The 21,583-nt window shown below is 45.4% G+C and overlaps 1 protein-coding gene and 1 long non-coding RNA gene across 2 annotated transcripts in view; one reads left to right on the forward strand and one right to left on the reverse strand.

Moving 5' to 3' along the window:
• HPCAL1 (hippocalcin like 1) overlaps positions 1–13,090 on the reverse strand; it is a 71,144-nt gene extending 58,054 nt beyond the window's left edge. Inside the window, exon 1 of the mRNA XM_081906633.1 lies at positions 12,716–13,090. The gene's annotated coding sequence lies outside the window, so the exon portion shown is untranslated. The remainder of the gene's footprint in view (positions 1–12,715) is intronic.
• A 197-nt stretch (positions 13,091–13,287) lies between these two features.
• LOC309367291 lies at positions 13,288–21,147 on the forward strand. The gene is made up of 4 exons (XR_014166993.1): positions 13,288–13,528; positions 19,205–19,307; positions 20,487–20,562; positions 21,038–21,147. It is a non-coding gene; the product is annotated as an uncharacterized lncRNA (long non-coding RNA).
• The last annotated feature ends 436 nt before the right edge of the window (positions 21,148–21,583 follow it).

A 21,583-nucleotide genomic window follows, 5' to 3' on the forward strand; every position in this document is an offset into this window, starting at 1 on the left:
TTGCTCAGTGAAGAGCAGACTGCATGCCCCATCATACTCTGTGGAAGGTTCAGCAGCTGCTATGGGCACATCTTTTTTTTTAAAAAAAAACCAAAGAAAGGAGAAAGGAGCTAGAAACAGCGAGTTCTGTTAGAGGAAGTTCCCACAGCTTCTGCCTATATAAGACTTGACCTTTCTGTAGCACTCTCATTCTGCATTTGTAATATCACATTGCACCAGCCTTCTGGGCAAACCTGAGTGCATAGGAGCCAAAACCCTTTGTGCTACACCCTTCAGGCCAGTTTATTTGGCTGAACAGCTTTATTTGGCTCTATTAAATCCAACCACATTGGGGCTGATCCAAGCAGTGAGTTATTTGTTTTGAGAAGCTCATCATAATAAGCCTTTAAGGTATAATCTACAGCTGTCCTCCCCCCCCCTCTCTTTGCCCTTTGGGAAAGAATTTAGGGTGCCTTTTGTTTTATATATAAGTTATGCTTACTATCCTCCCTTCGCCAAATGGTCCGAGGGCAGGGTTACAGAAAACAGCACAATTTAAAACAATATATAATTCATTATGCTTCCCAGGGGTCCTAACATTTGGGATGCTGCTTCAGCAGCAGCATTCTAGGACATAGTGGAGGCTCTGGGTCAGCCCTCCTTATTGTGAGACTCTGCTGTCCTCAGTGCCATGGTTGTTTTAAGGGAAAGGAAAGAGCGGTACAGCCCCTCTGAAGAAGCACGGGGTTGATGGGGCCGCGTCCTTTCATCAAACAGGCCTTGCTATCAATCAGGAGAAACAAGACCATGAAATTCCAAAGAGGCTCTGAAATAATAGGTCTTCATTTTAAAATACTCAAGCCAATTCCAAAAACTGATATTTCTGACGGCGGATGGTACTTGTCCATCACTGAAGAAAAGCAGGTTGAAAGAGAAAGATAAATGGAAGATGAAATGGGATGGGGCCAGAGAAGAGAAAGAAGCAAACCCAAACATACTGTTAACAAGGCATGCAGCAAAACAGCTTTCAATCAGAGTGCAATAGCTGGTCAGTACTAGCATTGCAAAAGCCACTTCCCATACAAAATCTACACTGCAGAACACATGCAGGCTTTCCATACATAGATTATACCTTTTACCCAAGCTGGGAATAATATATGAAGCCAGGGACGCGGACTTATAAAAAATATTGGGGGGGGCCCGGGAAAGCTCATGAATAATAAATAAGCTCATGAATATGCAAATAAAGTGGCGCCGCCTCCTCGTGAGCGAATAGGGGAGAGCGTGCTGCGCCTATTAATCAGCTCCAAAGGAAATTGGGTGGAGCTTTTGCTCGGGAGGGAGGGCAGGAGGCATGCAGCCCGCCCCTCCCTGTGCATTTTGGGCTGGGGGAGGGGTGGCGATGGCGCTCTGCTGGAGGGGTGCCGGAGATTATTGGGGGGGCGGAGCCCCCCCAAACGAATTTTTGAGGGGGCTCGGGCCCCCTCAAGCCCCATGGAGTCGGCGCCTATGTATGAAGCATGGCAAGAGGCACGGGAAGAGGTAGAAGCACATTGCTTAGGGTTGCCATGTCAAAAAACTTCAGAAATGGAGTCCTCTCTTCTCTGTATGTGCAGTAAATCCCAAACAAGGGAACAAGGAGGGGAAAGGGATTGCTGGGACTGCATCTGTCCCAGAAAGTCTCCACAGAGTTCTATGGAAGGGATGGGGAAACCTGCGGCCTCACAGGTGCTCCAGCTCCCATCAGCCCCAGACAACATGGCTGATGGTCAGGGATGATGGCGGGGAGCAGGCCACAAGCACTTGTGAGGGCACAGGTTAGCCATACCTGTTCTATTGCAACCGAATGTGCTGAGCTGGAATAAGGTGAATAAGCAGGTCATGGATGTCCAGGGTGTGTTTTTTAATCTCTGAGGAAAAACAATTTTTTTCTCCAAGGCCAGGGAAGGAGGAATTAATTAGTTCCTAATTTAAAGCATAAATACATTTCATTACCTTCTGGTACCACAATTTTCCTATTAATGGCAATAAAAAAAGGTTTACTCTTCCTCCTTGAGGTCTGACTTAATTCACTATTACTTGGCAATACAGTAGTAGCATTTGTACTGTCTTCAAAGTCAGATTACAATAAATGAATATTGACACCCCAAACAAAGATTCTGGCTTTCTTCTGACTCTGCCTTTTTTCTTTTGGGAAAACATTCCCACACACCTTTCCATCCACGTTTTCTTTTCTGGCTTCTGCACTAAAAATGCTTTCATCCCAAGCAACAACTATTAATTAGGAGCAAATCCCGTTTTACATGGCGCTTGCTTCTAAGAGGCAGAGGATCGACGGCAACAGCCTGCCAATTCCAAGAACTTTTCTGAAACAGCCATTAACTGGGTCAGGAGTAGCCTTCCAACTTTTCACATACTGAAATATTTACACGTCACTTAACTCAGCTGCTGTAAAATGTTCCAGGCCACTGGGACAGTTTCTGCTCCAGGATGCCAAGTAGCATGACCCTTAAGGTTGCGGCTGAAACTAACTTTAAAACAAGAAAGACTAAATATTTCAACAGCTTCCATTGCTATGTTTTCAGCTTAACCAGTAAGCACAACCCTATCCTTCGCCGCCTATCCAAAATTCAGGTTGCCCTATGAAATTGACGGTTTCAAATTTAGTTTGAACAGACATGTCTGATGCCATTCTGAAATAAGGAACAGACCTAAAAATAAGGAGAAGTGCTTGAAATAATCATCATATTGTAGTTCTAGGCAGAACACTGCATAGCACAAGGGGTGAAAATGAATCTGATACTGAACCATGGAGCCATTTTACACACGACAATAAAATTTATATGCTGTGGAAACACATGGGCCTATCAGCCACATTTCCCTCCAACAATATTAGGAACATAGGAAGCTTTCCCTTAAGCCAAGTCAGACCAGTAGTCTTTGTAGCTTAGTATTGCTTACAGTGACTGGAAGCTCTCTCCGGGATTTCAGAGAAAGGTCTTTCCCAACCCTACCCAGAGAGGCCAGTGACTGAATGCAATACCTTTTGCATGCAAACCACACTGAGATTTGTCCCTTCCCCCTAGGGAAGTTGCAATGTGAGTTGCAATTCCCTGAACTGCCTAGAACAGTGATGGCCAAACTTGGCCCTCCAGCTGTTTTGGAACTACAACTCCCACCATCCCTAGCTAACAGGACCAGTGGTCAGGGATGATGGGAACTGTAGTCCCAAAACAGCTGGAGGGCCAAGTTTGGCCATCACTGGCCTAGAAGGATGCACCCCTCGCGATTACATGCAAGTACATCTTGCATGTTAAAAAGGAAGGAGCTACAAATACACCTACCAGTTACCACACCCAGACCACATTTTACCAGCTTCTCTGCAAGAATATCATGTGGAAGACAGCCAAGCAGTTAGCTCTTGGCTACAGTGCTCAGAAAATACTGTTTCAACAAGTAAATCATCTAGTGTATACATTTATAAGATTTTACATGCCTACACATTTAGGAGGTAGTAGCAAAGAGAGCCCATATCATTATAATGAGTGTTTTGTTCAACATCGTGGGTATGTGGGGGAGGCCATTATGTTGAAGTCACAGCATACCAAGTCCAGAGTTCTCAATCCACTCATTTTCAGCAGTTCAACATGGACTGTTTTGCAAGGCAGTTGATTTTTGTGCTCTTTCCATTCACACTCTTTAACAGCTTTAACACCATCAGAGAAGGGGGTGCCAGAAAGGGGTGCTATTGCTTAATTATCTTCATTACATACAAACCCAGATACTGTGTACACTAGAAATAATTTGTGGCTATTAGGAAAACATATGCTCGTGTTCCATTGTCTCCTTTTTTTGAAAATGCACACACAAGCTCCAACTGCAGAAAATTAGAACAGGAGAGGTGAAAATGGTGAATGTCATATTTTGTTTCCTATTTATCTATCAGGGCCATAATCCTATTCACGTATATCTGTAAGTAAGCTCTACTATACCCAGGAAGACTTGCTTATGAGTAAATATCATGGGATTGCAGGGCCAGCAGTGTTCTAGGAGGTTGCTCCTATCAATTTCCCATCCGTCTTTCACTTCTCTTTCTATTCTGTGCTGTCTGTGTCACGGCAAGGTTTTGTAACGCTATGGAATCCTCAGTGGGGAAAGTGGGTGTGCATTCATAGATTTAACGTATTACAATTTTTTTTAATATTAATTCACTGGTCTTCAACTGGTAGGTCAGGATACACTGCTAAGCCATGGCCTGATCTAAGGTGGGTTGCAAGAGGAGTGCTGCAACAATGCAAATATACTGTATGGGAAAAGATTCAGAAAGCCCCCCTCCCCCACGCATGTCTAGGTTAAAACCAAACAGTTTTGGGTTAAAACTGGGTGGTCCTGGGTATAAAAAGGTTGAAGACTGCTCTACTATACACTCTCACATTCCAAATCATTCTGTAACCTACGGTGAATTCAGCGCATATCTTAAGAGCCCTGGGAGGCATGGAAAGCTGTAATGAGAAAGGCTTCGGGTAGACTAAACTGATCAGCTGGATGGGATAGGCTGCCATGATGTAGCTACAGAAGGCCAGAGAAGATGCAACGAACAAGAGGGTGAAATGGTGGGCATCCCTCACACATACACAAGACAGTGAACTGAACCTCCAAAGGAGACCAAGCGGAAACAGCTGCTTTTTACCGTGCAGAGATATAAAATGCAAGGCCAACAACAACATGCAGAAGCAAATTCTAATAATACACTATTACAGAAAGGTTACTTAAAAGAACAAAATAACAACAACAACATAGCCAGCTGAGTAAAGTTAAGACTGATTGCAGATATTATAGCAGCTGGAAACCAACCGGGGTTCTCTCACACATGCAAACAGTTAGCAAAGGAATAATATTTAACACACTTATGTAAAACTGAAATAAAGGGAGTAAAGCAGAATGAATGCTCATACCCAAAATGAACTTAAAAATCATGGAAATCCAGGCTGACTTTGCTTTCCCCCCACCCACACACCTGATTTGTGGCTCAAGATGATGCTCTCCTCCCTGCCTCTGCCCATATTCCCAACCCAAAACTCCAAATGAAGTTTATACAATATACATGCCCAAAATGAATGACCTCGGCAAAATGCATTTCCTTATCCTGGCCATTCCCTAGATCTCTGACTAAAAAAAAAAAGGAAAATAGTATCTGTTATTTTGACAGAAATCTAGCTGCCAAGCTTGCTCACAGTAAAGGGTTTTTTTTGTTTCGTTTCATAGAAGAGATTAAACATTACAGCTCATTTGCAGAGAGTTCAGCAGGACCTGACATGCAGATCTGATGCAACTCACACATGCCATCTCCCTGTCTATATAGCAGCCCAGAAAAACTGTCAGGGCAGTATGGGTGGCACACCCCAAACAGGTGGTGGTTGTGCAACGCTCGTCCCATGTACTCCTTCCTGTTCACAGGCATTGCTTCCCATTGCTCAAGTTTAACACTGAAGCAGTATATTGAAACTGCAAGAGCCTCCTCTGGTCGTATGTCCCATTATATTCAATTCAATACAAATGCAGGAGCACCACCGTCGAGATGAAAACTCTTGTAATGTGTGCTAAATTTAATCAGGGACAGCATGCACGTCGTTCTCCTCTATTGTCAGCTGCCTCACTCTACCCAATAGTAGGGCTGGCCCCGTGTATCATACAGGTAATCTCTCTCCCACCCCTCCCAGCAAGATTTCCCTTTCTCTTTGTTCCCATGCTGTTGTCTACACATTGGACTCAGTGCAAGAGCCTTCCTGGTGTGTTATTTGAGTGAACGGGCAACACAGATTATAAGGGGCAATAAATCTGGACATTTAGTTCTGCCCCTGAGGTTGCACAGTTACTCAATATCCCCTTCCAGGGGTGAAGGATAGCTTCTGAAGTAAGAAGCTTTTTCTATCAGTGAAATATTTAGAATCCTCAAACAGGGCCCTAAACCACACAGCGAGCCTACAGGAATAGAAAATGCTCCTCAGTTCAGAAATTACTCAACATGTAATGGGTAAGAGGGAGATGAGCCACATGGCCTCACAGCTCTGAGTAATGTGTGAAGAGAATCTGATTCAGGTCTGCTCATAATACAGCTCCCCACCCCCACCCCTTTTAAAGGATGTGCTTGCAACAGTGTGTGCACTGATATACAGAACTACTAGAAAATATGACTGACTGCTGCTAAAGTCTGAGGCATTTTGTGTTCCATGTGGTTTGGTTCGTTCACTGTTGGTGTGGCGTGGACTATTACTTAGGAGTCTGCTGTGCATTTTTGACCATTAGATACAGAAGTATCCCATTTTTTCAACTTTTCTACTGAATCTCAGATTATTCTTTGCACACAACATTTCAACTTACTGTTAAAATTCCTATCAGTCACTCTCAGAAGTCTTCACACACACATTGAATATCTAAACATATTGGTATTATACTGCCATCTTGATGACAAATCCAATTCATGTTCTGGCCTGCTTGCTGTATATTTACAAGGAAGACTGAAGTTCAAGGCTAACCAGGCCCCAGATGTTCTACAGATAGGATACGCCATTAAAAGTGCCTCTACCCAAACTTTCTTGGTTTATTGGTTCTAATTTTTTTCAACTCACAAAGTACACTACAGTGTGTTGCTCTGGCAACTAAGGATGTTGCACTTGGTACACAACGCATTTGGCTTTAATTTGAATTCTTTATCAGCAAACAATTGCAGCATGCACTTATACTACTTTAAAATATTTATATTGATTATGAAATCACTTTAAAGCCACAGTGGAAGATTTCCTCCCTCTTACGAAATACAGTGGTGTGCCTTCCTGCCCATTAGAGTGGCGGCACCTTCTTCTACCTAATCTCCTATCTAATTTGTCTAAATAAGATGTAACTTGTTGTGATTAGGAAGACTGTCAAACAACTTATTGTGGATGGATAGACTCCAATTAGGATGCAAGACCACAACGATTAAAGAAGCCCCTATAATCTCATTTTATCTTAAGCACAGAGGTATGCACAGCTCCTGCTTTGGTCAATATTGTTGCTTTTTTTTACACCCATCAGATGAATGTACTTCCAAACCTCTTAAGTTTGAAAAGCAAAGGCAAATCCCTGATCTTTTTATCGTGAGCCAAGGAAGAATGTTGCAAACTTGTGTATTTGTCTGCCTTATTTTCCAGCCTTTGATGTCTAAAATAGGACAGTGTGAAACTGCAGGAATGTGTGTGTATGTATGTGTGTGTTTCAAACTTTGAGCTATGCTTTAATTTGTGTCCTGGTTTTCTGAAATAAATATTTCCCCCCAGTATTTATTTATTTTTTAATTTGGCCCAGAGTTATTCAGAACTCAGATTCCTGCAAAGTCTTCTGTTGCTTGTATACATTTGCCTTTTGAGCTACCGTATTTTTCGCTCTATAGGACGCACCAGACCATAAGACCATAGTTTTTGGAAGAGGAAAACAAGAAAAAAAAACATATTCGGAATCTCAGAAGCCAGGACAGCAAGCAGGATCACTGAGCAGCGATCCCGCTTGCTGCCCTGGCTTATGGGATAGCTGTGCGCAGCCTCTCCCGGGCAGGGGATGAAGGCTCCCCCTGCCCGGGAGAGGCTGCGTGCGGCTAAGGCTCCCCCAAGAACTGCGCTCCCTTTAAAGCCCTTTTCCCTCCTCAGGGAAAAGCCCCAAAGAGCCCCACACACGCTCCATGTGGCTCTTTAAAGGGAGCACTGAGCAGAGCCTCCTGCCTGCATTTGCTCCATAAGACGCACACACATTTCCCCTTACTTTTTAGGAGGGGGAAGTGTGTCTTATAGAGCAAAAAATACGGTACTTATGTATTATTTCCAACATGACAGAGAAAAAGGGTCGCAGCTCAAGTCGTTTGGAAAGCCATGTAGAATAACTGAGGAACATGTGCATAGAACCCTAGCGTTAGTTCTTAAAGCTACTTTAATTAAAATAAAGTATATTATAACTGGAGTGAAGCAGTTAGAACTGAGTGGTCAAGTAAATTTGGTTAGTCATACTCTTGTGGTTTTAAAGTCACTTGATAGTGGTTCTATGACTGAAGAGTCTGTTGGTCAACTAGAATGGTCCCCAACACCATCATAGTCATTTGAAGTTACAACGTGGGGGAGAATGTGTTTTCCTCAGTACAATTCATTAGTAAGGAAGTTTCAAATGTTCCAACTCCCATTAGCCCCCGGCCAGGATGGTCAATGGTCAGTGATGGATGGAGTTTTAATCCAGCAAAATCTGAATAACCACAGGTTTCCTACCCTGCCTCTATTGACCAGGAAGGTGCCCGTTTTTGTCTAGACAACAAAGTATTCTGTTTGTTAGACATCAGAGATCACAGAATTGTAGAGTTGGAAGGGACCACAAGGGCCATCTAGCAGCCCAACCCCCTGTGATGCAGGAATCTTTTGCCCAACATGGGGCTTGGACACAAGACCCTGAGATTAAGAGTCTTCTGCTCTAACGACTGAACTATCCCACGTTTTGGTAGGCTTCCTGTAAGACTGATAGGCCTCATTATTCCAATTATGAGTAATACGTAATATTTTAGCTGGAACTACCTGCCCTAGATAGTGCACTCTGGGGGAATTAATGCACTTCCCCTATGAAAAAACTACTTAGTTTTCAGACATGAATGCCGCAGCACTAATGAATTCAGAGATCACAAAGAAGAACGTTCAGCCAAAATTAGTAGGCACCTGAAGGTTCCATGTCCCATGTGTAGAAATCAATCAATAGTTCTCCCTCCCTTTACTTTTTAGAGTTTGCTTTTTTCTTTACTCTTGGAAGGAGGGGAGGAAAGCATTCCACCCCATTAATATTCTTTCACAATTTTTTTCTTTCGCTTTTTCTCTGTAGTATGGAAGATGACAACTGGAGGAAGACTTTGGACTACATCAATCAAAGCAAGCAAGCACATGTAAAATCAATACGCCAACAGAGATTTGCAATTAGCAATAAGCTGCTAGAGTGAAGATCATTTGTTGTCCTGCACATTTGTTCGATTGCAAACAGGCAGAATACTGAAAAATCCAGAATTAACTTAAAACATGCAATACTCATTGAAGTTTAATTGATGGGTTCTGCATGCACAAGCCTTTTTGCATTGGTAAAGAATTTATAGCTCAGCCACCAGGGGTAGCCAACATTACCTTACTAATACGGTCAACCTGAGCAAGAGATAAATGACATCTTGCCAGCAGAAATTAACTCTACTGAGGGTTAAGCTCCCTCGCTTCTCATTGCCTCATATGCCCTAAAGGTATATATATTTTTGACTCAAGATGAAGTATTATTAAATATCAGAAACTTAAAAGCTTGCTGAATAACAACAAAATAATTGATCTTTCAATCCAGTAACGAAAAACAATTCCAATTACTACAAATTAACACCCATAATACATCACAACTTCCCAGAACATTCAAAATCTTCTTTCTTAAAGCATTAATATTTTCCGCAAGCTAGTTTTCAGATGGAATTCTATAGTTATATACCAGAAACCCAAACTGGTTTCAGTGGGAGTAAGTGAACAGAGCAGAATGCATGGCTTTTATTTATAGCCTTTGCAAAATTAAGCAAGATCATAGGGATATTAAAAACACATTAAGCAGACACTAACTCTACTTACCTGGGAGTAAATTGAATTGAATTCAATGCAACTTGCTCCCGAGCACACATGCTTACAAATGCACATTCACCTGGGAGTAAGCCTCATTGAACTTATTTGGTCTTATTCCTGAGTGGACATGCATAGGACGGCACTATTACAAAGAGTTTTTCAAAGTATTCCAAAATTAGAAAATTACAACAGGATTTAATGGGGGTGGGGGGAAGGATGGGCAATGTAACTACTGATTCTCTCCCAAAATAGGTACTTTCCAGATTTGTTGGGCTATAATCAGCAAGCGTTTCCCTTGCTGGAAAGAACTGATGCTAAACTATTTTCTCCTTTAACTGACTTTGCTTTGGGATAAATCATCTTATTTCAGCAAGTAAATTACAAATCCATAAGCAATGCTCTGAGATCTTCTGTCACATTAAACTCAAATGGTTACTTTCTTGCAGTTAAAAACAATTTTCAAAGTACTGGAAATGCTCACCAGCATCACATTAATAGGGGTCAAATACTTCTAACTAGCATTTCTGCCTCTGCCAGAAAAGAAATGTGACGCAAACTAATTTCTTTCTTATAGCTCAGGTCTACTTCTCTGGAACATTCCCTTTCCCCTGAATCATGTACCCCTTGATAGAAGAGGACTCCGCCATTCTTAAATTTGCTTGTATGAGATGCACAGAAACACCACAACCACTAAGTGCAAAAGGCAACTGACATACTGAATTATCAACACACTAAAATTGAGAATCTCAGGGTCCTCTTCATGTCTCTCCTGCAAAAGAATTGTTTAGTGCCAGTTATACTATACAAAACTCACACGTGACAGGGACCCTTCCCCGGAAGACTTCACAATCTACATCAAGACTGGAACCAGACCAAGATCTGAGAATTTATGAGGGACAGGCGCCATGAGGAGGGACATCCAGACAACTGAGGGGCAGGTGGGACAAACCTAGGCTGGATTTTCCCTGATAAAAGGAGGATGTTGACTACTCAGTCAGTTAAAGCCTTTTTTAGATTGGATTGCACCCAGACAGTCTGGAGGTTGCAAAAGCACATATATGTGTGTGTGCAACAGGCATGGGTCAGTCATACAAGCCAGAAAGCGGTTCTCAAAGACCAATAGGCAGGGCACTTCAAAGTCATAGCAGATTAACTGTTGTCACGGCTTTTCTTTTTTAGTGGCAGCAGGAAGCACTGACGGGACATTGGCAAGAACCCATGCAAGGCAAGCTTTATCACAATAATGGTTTACAGGACATTCCCTGTGCTCCCAACACTATAGCAGCTTAATTTCAAACACTGGAAGGTTCGAGCTCAAGATGGCGCCTTAACTTGCAGAATGTGTTGCTAATGTAAGGACTGGACTAGTGCCTTTCATTGCAAGAAGCATTTGCACTGCCTGACATGCCCAATGGAAGCTTTTCTGTTGCTGCTGCCAATATTTCATGAACACATATTATGGATAACAATGCTATAAACACAGACTTGCCAGCAGGCTCCACTGACCTGAGCAGGACTAAATACTGAGTAAAATTACTCAATTACTGATGGGTTGTTTTCTTTTTTTTAATGATGTAAAGCGCTGTGGCACTTTTTTGTGTGTGTAAATAAAAAGCTGCATAGAAATCATTTAAAACAAACAAACAAACAAGTCTTGATGGCTGTGATCCCAAGTACAGATATGTTAAAATAGTTTCCACTGAAATTAGTGCTACTTATAAGAAGCAGATGAGTTTAAGCTAGAGATATATCCTCAAGAGAGATGCAAAGTCATCTAGCTGTTATGCGAACTCACGAGGAGAGGAGAGTGTTATTTCAGATGCTGACAGGTTACATTTTGCTGCTTATTCTGTCGTTAAATCTGTTTGTATGGAAAGTTGTTTGAAAAGGACAAGTGGATTATTTTACACGTCATTCCCTAAGAAACTCCAAATGTCAAAGATCTTTTCAGAAGCTCAAGTATGTTGTCTCCATAAACTATCTAGCCAATTCAACCAGAAACAGTTTACAAGGGTTCATTGAAATTTCCTTCACAAACCCTAGATTTATAACTGTCTCTCTTATCAATATACACATCTGGAAGAAGTCAAGATCTGTGTTTTAAGAAGAAGGGGGGGGGACAAGAGGTTTTGACAAGACAGTTTGGAGAACAGCAGCTAGGAGTCTTTGTTTTGAAGTTAGTAGCAGCTTAATATTTATGCATTTGTACATCGACCAGTCAAATATTAACTACCCTTAACACAAGCCTTGTGGGTACTGAATAACTTTAACACTAGTATTCTTTTGCGGCAAGGGACAGCTTGCATGCTCACAGTCACAAAAATACCACACATTTCTATTTCCTACAGCCCAAAGCGAAGGACTGTCACCTTTCAGAAAGCAGGGGATGGGGGAGGGGTAGAGAAAGTACCCCAAGCACTGGCGTCTATAAGGGAAAGGGGTGGGGAACCTATATGCCTCTCCAACTCGCTCCAGCCAGCACGTTCAAGGGTCAGGAGTGATGGGAGTTGTAGTCCCAATTACATCGAGAGGGCCACAGGTTTCCCCCACCACCCCGGGTGCAGGACGAAGTTGGAAGAGCCGTTCATCTCCCTAGTGAACCAAGTCTCTCTCAGGAAAGAGAGAAATGTAGGAGTTTGCCTCAACAACCACGAATCACAAAGCGGCAGCCAAAAACACCACAGCGTTGTTGCAAAATGAATTGAAACCAAGCACACACCGGGGTGGGGGTGGAATAAAAGCTGCTGCCAGGAATCCTGGAAGGCAGCCTGAGAAGGGTGTAAAGCTCTTTTCTCCCCGAACTGGTCACATTAATTCAAGTTGGCCCAGAGGCTTGTGAGAACACACCTCGCTCCATAGCGGTCAACCCCGCCTCGTCTTACACGAGTCTGGGCATCTCTCTTTTTTTGCGCGAGGATACCTGCAAAAATGCAATGCCTCCGGTTCGAGTCCCGTGACATGGCTGCAAAACCAAGGAAAGTTCCCCATTCGGTTCAAAGAGTCGCCTTGGCGAGGGAGAGGCTGCTCCAGAAAAGAACCGAGCCGAGAGAGGACGGAGACCCCGCCAGCCCGCTCCCAAGCCCCCTTACCGGACTCGCGGCTGCTGCGCGCTCTTCTTCCTCGCTCTTCGCAGGGCGCGGCGGGGCCCCGAGACCGACCGGGAAGGTGGGAGTTGCTTGCGACGGGCGAGTCCGCCTTTCGCTGGCTGGCTGGCTTCTGCTCCCTCGCAGCTGCAGCCGCGCCTCGGCGTCGGCGAGGAAGGGAGCCGAGCGAGGGAGAGCGGGAAGGGCGAGGAGGCAGATGCAGCCTGAAAGGAAACGAGCGGCCCAAGTGAAGGGAGGGGAGGAGGAAGCGGAGGAAGATAGAGAGAAAGAAAAGTGCGTCTGAGAGACACAAGTTGCCAGGCGCGTAAAAAGGGCCGTGCGCCCAGCAGCGCTCACTTCCCCATAGCGCGCACAGCCAAGCACTACCGCGCGCCGAGCCCTCGGGAGCCGCTCGCAGCCTCCGCGCCGGTTTACGCCCGACGGGGAAAAGCAGCCGCGCTCATATTGGATTAGGGGGCGGACCACGCGCGCCCCGGGAGGGGTAGCGGCTTAGCAAGGCGGCTCTCGGCTCCCGCGCGCCCGCTCCGCGTCGCCTTCTCCTCACCTGCCCTCCGTGTCTCCTCCGCCGCGGGAGGGCTCGCCTGCAGGGACGGGGCAGCGCGGCTCTGCCAAGCGGCCGGGCTGGGGCTCGGAGCGAGTTGGCGCCTCCCGCTGCTGCGCCGCGCTTGGTATCGCCCTCCACGCCCCGCAGATACCACGCTGCCCAGCCCGACGGCGGGGAGGAAGTTGCGAGGAAGTCCCGAGAAAAACAAAAGTGACTCGCTGCCGCCGCTCGAGTGGAAGGGCGGAGGGGAGCTGGTGCGCCGCCGCTGCCCGCGTGGGAAAACAAATGTGCAAGGAAGCGGCCGGGCAGGGGCGGAGGGGGCGGCAGCGTGAGCTCGGCTCGCGCCCAGGAAGAAGCCCGGCTGCTTTCGACTCCGTGCAGAGGCAGCTGCGTTGCCTCGGAGTCCCAGCGCAAACGGCTGTAGCTTCCTCGCTCGTTAAGGTTGCCAGCTGGATAGCTCAGTTGGTTAGAGCACAGCACAGTGCTGATAGCGCCGAGGTTGCAGGTTTGATCTCGTATTATGGGATAGCCGCTTACTCCTGCATTGCAGGGGTTCGACTGGATGATCCTTTGGGTTCCCTTCCACTGTTCTATGATTCTATGTCAGTCCATGCCCTGTTACCCCTGAATCCTTATTAACGATGCTTCTTTATTGAGCAGTGCCCGTTCTGTGGAAGGACGACGGTTTCAAGTTAACATTCTGCAAGGCAAATTAAAACAGAAACGCTTCTGCAGTGCAGCGGTTAGCCTTTCTATATTGCAGCTCACGTGCAACATCACACCCTCAGTTGTTGATAAGGATGGGAAATCTGTTGCCGTCATTCCTTCTCTCCATGTTTTTAACTCTCCACTCGCATCACATCCAGCTACCATGGCCAGAGGTCAAGAATGATGGGAGCTGTAGTAGTCTAACACAGTGTTTCCCAACCTTTTTTGGGCAAAGGCACACTTGTTTCATGAAAAAAATCTCGAGGCACACCACCATTAGAAAATTAACTCTGTGCCTATATTGACTATATATAAAGTAACTCTCTTTAATAGGCATCAAATAAACACAAAGAAGTACCGTATTTTTCGCCCCATAGGACGCACTTTTTCCCCTCCAAAAATAAGGGGGAAATGTGTGTGCGTCCTATGAGGTGAATGCAGGCTTTCGCTGAAGCCTGGAGAGCAAGAGGCATCGGTGCGCACCGACCCCTCTCGCTCTCCAGGCTTCAGGAAGCTGTCCGCAAGCCTTGCGCGCCCGGCAGGAGCTCCCGCCAGGCGCGCGAGGCTTGGGGGGGCATCTGTTGCCCGAAGCACACGGAGCCCTCCGGAGGGTGCCCCGTGCTTCGGGCGAGTGTCTGCAACCCTGCGCGCCCGGCAGGAGCTCCTGCCAGGCGCGCAAGGCTTGAGGCGGCAGCCTGTTGCCCGAAGCACAGGGAGCCCTCCGGAGGGCTCCCCGTGCTTCGGGCGAGTGTCTGCAAGCCTTGCGCGCCCGGCAGGAGCTCCTGCCAGGCGCGCAAGGCTTGGGGCGGCAGCCTGTTGCCCGAAGCACGGGGAGCCCTCCGGAGGGCTCCCCGTGCTTCGGGCGAGTGTCTGCAAGCCTTGCGCGCCCGGCAGGAGCTCCTGCCAGGCGCGCAAGGCTTGGGGCGGCAGCCTGTTGCCCGAAGCACAGGGAGCCCTCCGGAGGGCTCCCCGTGCTTCGGGCGAGTGTCTGCAAGCCTTGCGCGCCCGGCAGGAGCTCCTGCCGGGCGCGCAAGGCTTGGGGCGGCAGCCTGTTGCCCGAAGCACGTGGAGCCCTCCGGAGGGCTCCCCGTGCTTCGGCGAGTGTCTGCAAGCCTTGCGCGCCCGGCAGGAGCTCCCGCTGGGCGCGCGAGGCTTGGGGCGGCAGCCTGTTGCCCGAAGCACGCGGAGCCCTCCGAAGGGCGCCCCGTGCTCCGCGCTGCCAGCTGCCGCCTGCAAGCCTTGCGCTCCCGGGGGGAGATCCCCCGGTGCGCAAGGCTTGCCGACACCAGCGCGGAGAACGGGGCGGCCGGCCGAAGCGAGCGGCGATGGGATTTGGGAGGGAGCTCGCTCACCGCCCCGCGTGTGCTCACCGCCGCCGCCCCGCCTCTCGCCGCCGGACTCGCCGCCTCCCTCCCACGGCACACCAGGCAACCTCTCGCGGCACACTAGTGTGCCGCGGAACACTGGTTGGGAAACACTGGTCTAACACCATCTGCAGGGCACCAGGTTGAGGAAGGTACCACAGGCAATGACACATATCGTGGATGAGGATTGTTCCCCATCCCTGGTTTACATGTTTACTTCCCACTCCACCGTGTTTCACCTTCCTTTTTTGAAAAAAAGAAGCAGCCAAACAACAAAAGGGAAATGATAAGATATGGGAGGGCAGCATGTCCTGTTTTGCTACTTGAAGAAAATCAGGAAAAGTGCCATGCCTTGCTCTCCCCCCGCCCAAGCCTCCGTTACCTGGGTTGCACAGTGGTGGCAACAGGTTCTGGTGAGATCCTGTGGAGTGCATAAGATCTCACGAAATTTCAGGAAGATCTTGCAAGATCTCACACTGAAAGCCGCTGGTGCCACTGTCGCTTCTCTGCCAGCAACAGGGCAGATTGCGTGCCACCTCTTGCGGTTTCGCTGCCTGAAGCAGCTGCCCCCATCCACTTCATGGGCGAGTTGGCCCTGAAATCATTAAGTGGAAACACATCAGGAAACACAAGACTAGCATGGTGGGTAGTCTTGGAACGCTGGGGTTTACAGGGTGTTTATTGTGGGGTGTGGGTTCTTCCTGCATACACATTTTATTTTATATATTTTTGCAGAATCGTAGAATTGGAAGGGACCTTGAGGGTCATCCAGTCCAATACTCTGCGATACAGGGATCGTGTCCACAGCCATCTCTGGGTGGACTCCAACCACTGGTTAACAGTCAGATGCACTGACCTATTTTGCCACTGTAGCAGTATTTCTGCCCACCCAGCTTAATCCCTAGACGTACAACTTTCCTGGGGGAAATCTCATAAATTAAAAAAAAACCCAAACCTGTTGCCAACCACTTGCCTGTGGTATCCAGACTTCCCTTAAAATATTAAGCTCCTGTCCAAAAGTTCTCTTAAGTTTAGCTGAGGATCAGAACTCAGATCTCCCTAGTTGTTAAGCAATATCCTATGTGGCTTCCAGAAGGGGGCTTAATATTGTAAAGGGTTGGTCAGCTATTTAAAATGGGTGGTTGGCAACAGGTCTTTTTCTCAACTTAGGGTGCTTCCAGACTGTCACTCGTTTTGAGTGGGATTTGATAATATACTGGCAGAGTCAGGTTCTGCAGTTGTAGCTGATTGGGAGGTCTCGCACAACGAACTCGCTTTCTCAACAGATCAGACTTGTTATAACTGCACTAGAAAGTGTGAGGTAATACCTGCTTTGACACATTATCCTGCAAACGAATCAGAAGGAATTAAATAGCCACAGCATTGAAGCTCCCTGCAAACAAATCAGAATGAATAAACAGGTTACCTGGAAGCACCCCTAACTGTATTTTTCCTGGAAAGGGTAAATCTGGATTAAATTATGGGGGCAGGCAGGCTGGCAATTTGATGCTAAGAACACTGAATCAAAGAATAGATACCTTACCGTCTGACTGCATAAATCAGAGATCTGCACTAGCTGATAGTTTGTTACAGGACCAAATTTAAGGTGTTACTATTAGTATATAAAAGCTCTCAACAGCTTCGAACTAGTTTACTTGAAGGATCACCTTACTGTATAGATAAATATATAGATGATATAGATATAGATGATACAGATATAGATATAGATCTGCTTGACCAGTTCAGTCACTGGAGCCAGCATATCTTTAGGCACCAGGCAAAAATGTTTCTCTTATCACCCTGAGCAACCCCACATTGAAGGTGCCGTGAGGCTGCAGAGCACCCCCCAAGCATCACCCTTTGTAAATGTCCATCCAGTTATGACTGCAACCTCCACAAAGCGGTGCCAACACCAGAAGGACACTTCAGGCAATTGTATCAAAAGCTGCTGAGAGGTCGAGAATTAACAGCGACACATTTCCTCTGTCTTCTGCTCACATACTAGCAGACACAGGTGGTGCTGTGGGTTAAACCACTGAGCCTCTTGGGCTTGCCAACTGGAAGGTTCGTGGTTCGAATCCTGGCAACAGAGTGAGCTCCCATTTCTGTCCCAGCTTCTGCCAACCTAGCAGTTCAATGGCATGTCAGTTCAAGTAGATAAATAAGTACCGCTGCAGCAGGAAGGTAAACAGTGTTTCTGTGCGCTCTGGTTTCCATCACGGCGTTCCATTGCACCAGAAGCGGTTTAGTCATGCTGGCCACATGACCTGGAAAGCTGTCTGTGGACAAACGCCGGCTCCCTTGGCCTGAAAGTGAGATAAGCGGCACAACCTCATAGTCGCCTTTGAATGGACTGAACCATCCAGGGTCATTTACCTTTTAGCTTTACCTACTAGCAAATCCACATTGCTTAATTAAAGTGGATTTGGTGCGCCGGTATAACAGACCCACTTCCCTCCCTCCCTGTCAAAATCAGACTTTTTGCAGTAAGGAAAGTGACGGGAAAGTGTGGGGTAACAATTGCTTGATACAATGTCCTATAGCTCCCCTACAAACAAATCAGAATAAATGTTCACTAAACAGGTAATATTGTCTAACCTTCCCACAAACTTGTGCAAATGATGAATGCTCAATAAACAGGTTGTCTACAAGCTAACTCAGCCTCATATACGCAGGCTTGTTGTGAAGGCCTGCATACCTCCTTGCCACACAGCCCTCAGTTGTGCTTTGGAATTGCAATAATCCTGTAAGGCAGGTCAGTAGCAGTCCTCTCTATACTTATCTAGGAAGCAGCACTCAGAAAGAAATATGGTATGATTTGTGCCCCTTCGCCCTGCACACATTGCTGGCTTTCCTCTCTGGCAGCACAACCTACAATTTTTTATAGCTGTTGTATGGACAGAAAGATAACTTGAGGAGACTTTGCACAGGTCTGTGGGGCTTCGGGTACACCTTGAAATATAAGGCATGAAATCATCTAATGAAACTTCTGTCAGAAACAAATTTTATATAAAACCTGACATTTGTTAAGACCACTTCTCGGAAGGGGATGTTTGCTTTCAGTTCTTTATATGCACCCCAATAATCCCAGTCTCAGAAAATTATCTTGTGCAAAAACGTTTTGTACAAATCCTATACTAGTGGCACTCAGAGTAGACCCAACAAAGTTAATAGGCACAACTAAGGTTAATGCAATTCTTAAAAAAATAGCTGAATGCAACCCTTAATTGAAAAGTGTCTTCTTGCAAATTACGGTAATGCCCTCTTGCAAAATAATTTAGCATGTGGAGCATACATACGACTATCAAAGAATCACTGGAGAGAATAATTTTCAAACTACACAAGCCAAACATCTGCACTATCCCTCATTTTCTAAAATTAGAGCAATCTAAACTGTTGTATATAATCAAGAGCACTCAGTACTAATATTGTGATTATTTGGCAGAAGTAGCTATAGCTAAGAGCTGATCCTAGGAATTATGCCAAGACTAATCTTGAAAAGGAGAACTGTTTGGCTGTATACCATCAAGAGCCAGGGCAGAGGAAGGGGGAAAATGGAGGTTATGGAGCCTGGTTTGATTTTAATGAATTTCTAGGTTCTTTATTGTGTAACCATCAGAATTATTTTTTGAAAGTGTAGAAAAGAGAGATACCAGAAATGAAGCCTAATGCTATGGAGTAAGCTCCACTGACCCCATTAGTGCTTATTTTAAAATAAGTATACACCAAATCGGAGGAAAGTCATGTATTTAAAAGGGAAGATCATTATATAACCTTATTGTAGTAGCTACAGAGAAAAAGAAACTGGCCACCTTCTCTAAGTTTTGTTCCAATACCTTCTTGTTATATTTCTTCTAGAGTTGTGAGTTGAAGCTGTTGGCAAGCCAGGATAAGATCGGACAGATTAGCCAGCAGGGACCTCTCCATGAATGGCTGTTTGCCCGTGTGCTTCCCAACAATGGTAATATTAATAGAATTTTGTTGTATGAACAAATGAGGTTGGATTTAGTCACTAGAAGAGCATGCTTTTCGGTTAAAGGCTCTTGGATCTATTGCTTGTTCTTCTTGTTATTAGTAATGTAAAATGAATGTCTTTTGGCTTTTCCTTCTTGTTTGTTTGATCCTGCATGTCCTTTTCTGAATTCTTACAGAACACACATACTGTACTGGCTAGTTGATGTGTGCAAAGAAAAGGGATTTCTTCTTGAATCCATAGATGGTGATCCATCACACCCACATGCTGCATGCATTGACCATGTGTCAACCACTGTTTCCATGGTAAACACTAAAGTATGAAGTGGAAGTGTATGTGTTCATGGGGGCGACACATGGCATGAACCACAGATATAGAAGAGTTACACACAATTCAGTTTCTGTTTAAGCATTGCTATACAGATTGCAGGAAATAATGTTTTGGGGAGTCCCTCTAATTCCAGATCTCTATAGCGCCCTGCCCCTTTTACAGTGGTACCTTGGGTTACTTAATTCGTTCCGGAGGTACGTTCTTAACCTGAAACTGCTCTTAACCTGAAGCACCACTTTAGCTAATGGGGCCTCCTGCTGCCACCGCGTTGCCAGAGCACGATTTCTGTTCTCATCCTGAAGCAAAGTTCTTAACCCGAGGTACTATTTCTGGGTTAGCAGAGTCTGTAGCCTGAAGCGTACGTAACCTGAAGCGTATGTAACCCGAGGTACCACTGTATTTGACTAACCAGCTAATTCAGTTGCAAACTGAAGGAGTCACTATGGTTTAACTGAGCCAGCCACCTCTTCGTGTGCACTGGTCCATTGACTCCACGCATGTGAACCAACTGGTCCTCCTATATTCACCAAAATAATTACAGTGCAGCAGTCATCCTAGGCAGGCTTCATTTAAATGAGAGAGCCAAGTTGCTTTTTAAGAAATGTGCAGTATACGTAAAAACATACATGTATTTTCAAGCACGTGTATTGTACATTATTTGGCAACTGGTGTAGATTGTGGTTTCCTGCCAAATGTACAGTTAGCAGAAGACCTGGGTTTTGACCTCAAAAAGAATGAAATGGGGTTTTTTTTGGGGGGGGGGTTGCCACTTTTTAATCACATCTTCACTACTACCGTCTGATCAAATTCTGCAATGATCATTCTTCCTACTTTCAGATTGCTCATGCAAAATTCTTAAAGGAAGATACTCTGGGGGATTTCAAATGCATGCCAAGCAGCATCACCAGCTGAGGTAATCAACCCACTTTTAGTGCAATGAAGTCAAAAGCATTCATCTTTAATGGTGGTGTTTGGGGAAATCTCAAGGAAGTCTGTCCTAAAAGCACCATTTTCTTCTGCAGGACAATATTTTCCTGGAATAATAGAACTAGATGAGCATTCAGTGTAAATTAACAAAATGCCTGACATTTGTTGCTGGCAGATGCTGATACTTGAACCTTTGCCCATTTCAGTTCGGCTCTTCAGCACTTCCTGATCCCTCCAGATTGCTAACCTGGGCTTAGAGTGTACATAAATAGGTCTTTGAGATGCTAGTTTCATATGTGGATTTTTTGATCAGACAGCAAAGGTTAGTTTAGTGCAAGAAGAATTGGTGTCTAGCTGTAGTTTATCAGTTAAGCTAAAGGCAGGCGGGATTTCTGAATAGTTATTTGTTTGACAGCAGATGAGAAACAGCTAATGGTATTTTCATTTTTATTTCACTTCAGCTCAAAATTTCCGTCTGCAAGCAGAGACAAGCATGTTGTTTGGATGTAAATTCCACTGAAATGAATGGGGCTTGCTTACAACTGAATATGTTTAAGATCTGGTTACAGGAGCAGATGTGTTGTGTTTATTTCTCCTCCGCCAGAAAACCAGCTGCTTCTCACGGCAAGTTAAATATGCATGATAGTGAATTAGTTAACGGTAGAGTCTCAATGGGTCTTATTATCGTATCATACCTGAAGCACCTCTACAAACTCCCAAAGATTCTGTGAGGATTCACCAAATGTTAACAGATCCATGTTAAGCTGTAATGTTTTTAGTTAACTCCACATTATCCACAATGTAAAAGATTGTCAGTCAGAAAATACAGTGTTCGTGGTAATGCTTTATAGTGCACAGTTGCCTTCCTGAGAATGTCTGCCTGCCTCATTTCCCTCCCCAAGTTCTCAGAATAGCCACCGTTGTGTATTTTTTCATGCACCCAGCATGACACACGTGAGATACAGACTTGCACAGCTAGACAAAGAAAATAGGTTGCATTTCAGTCC

This window comes from Podarcis melisellensis, assembly GCF_964234715.1.
Source record: "Podarcis melisellensis genome assembly, chromosome: 3".
In the NCBI taxonomy this organism is placed as follows: domain Eukaryota; kingdom Metazoa; phylum Chordata; class Lepidosauria; order Squamata; family Lacertidae; genus Podarcis; species Podarcis melisellensis.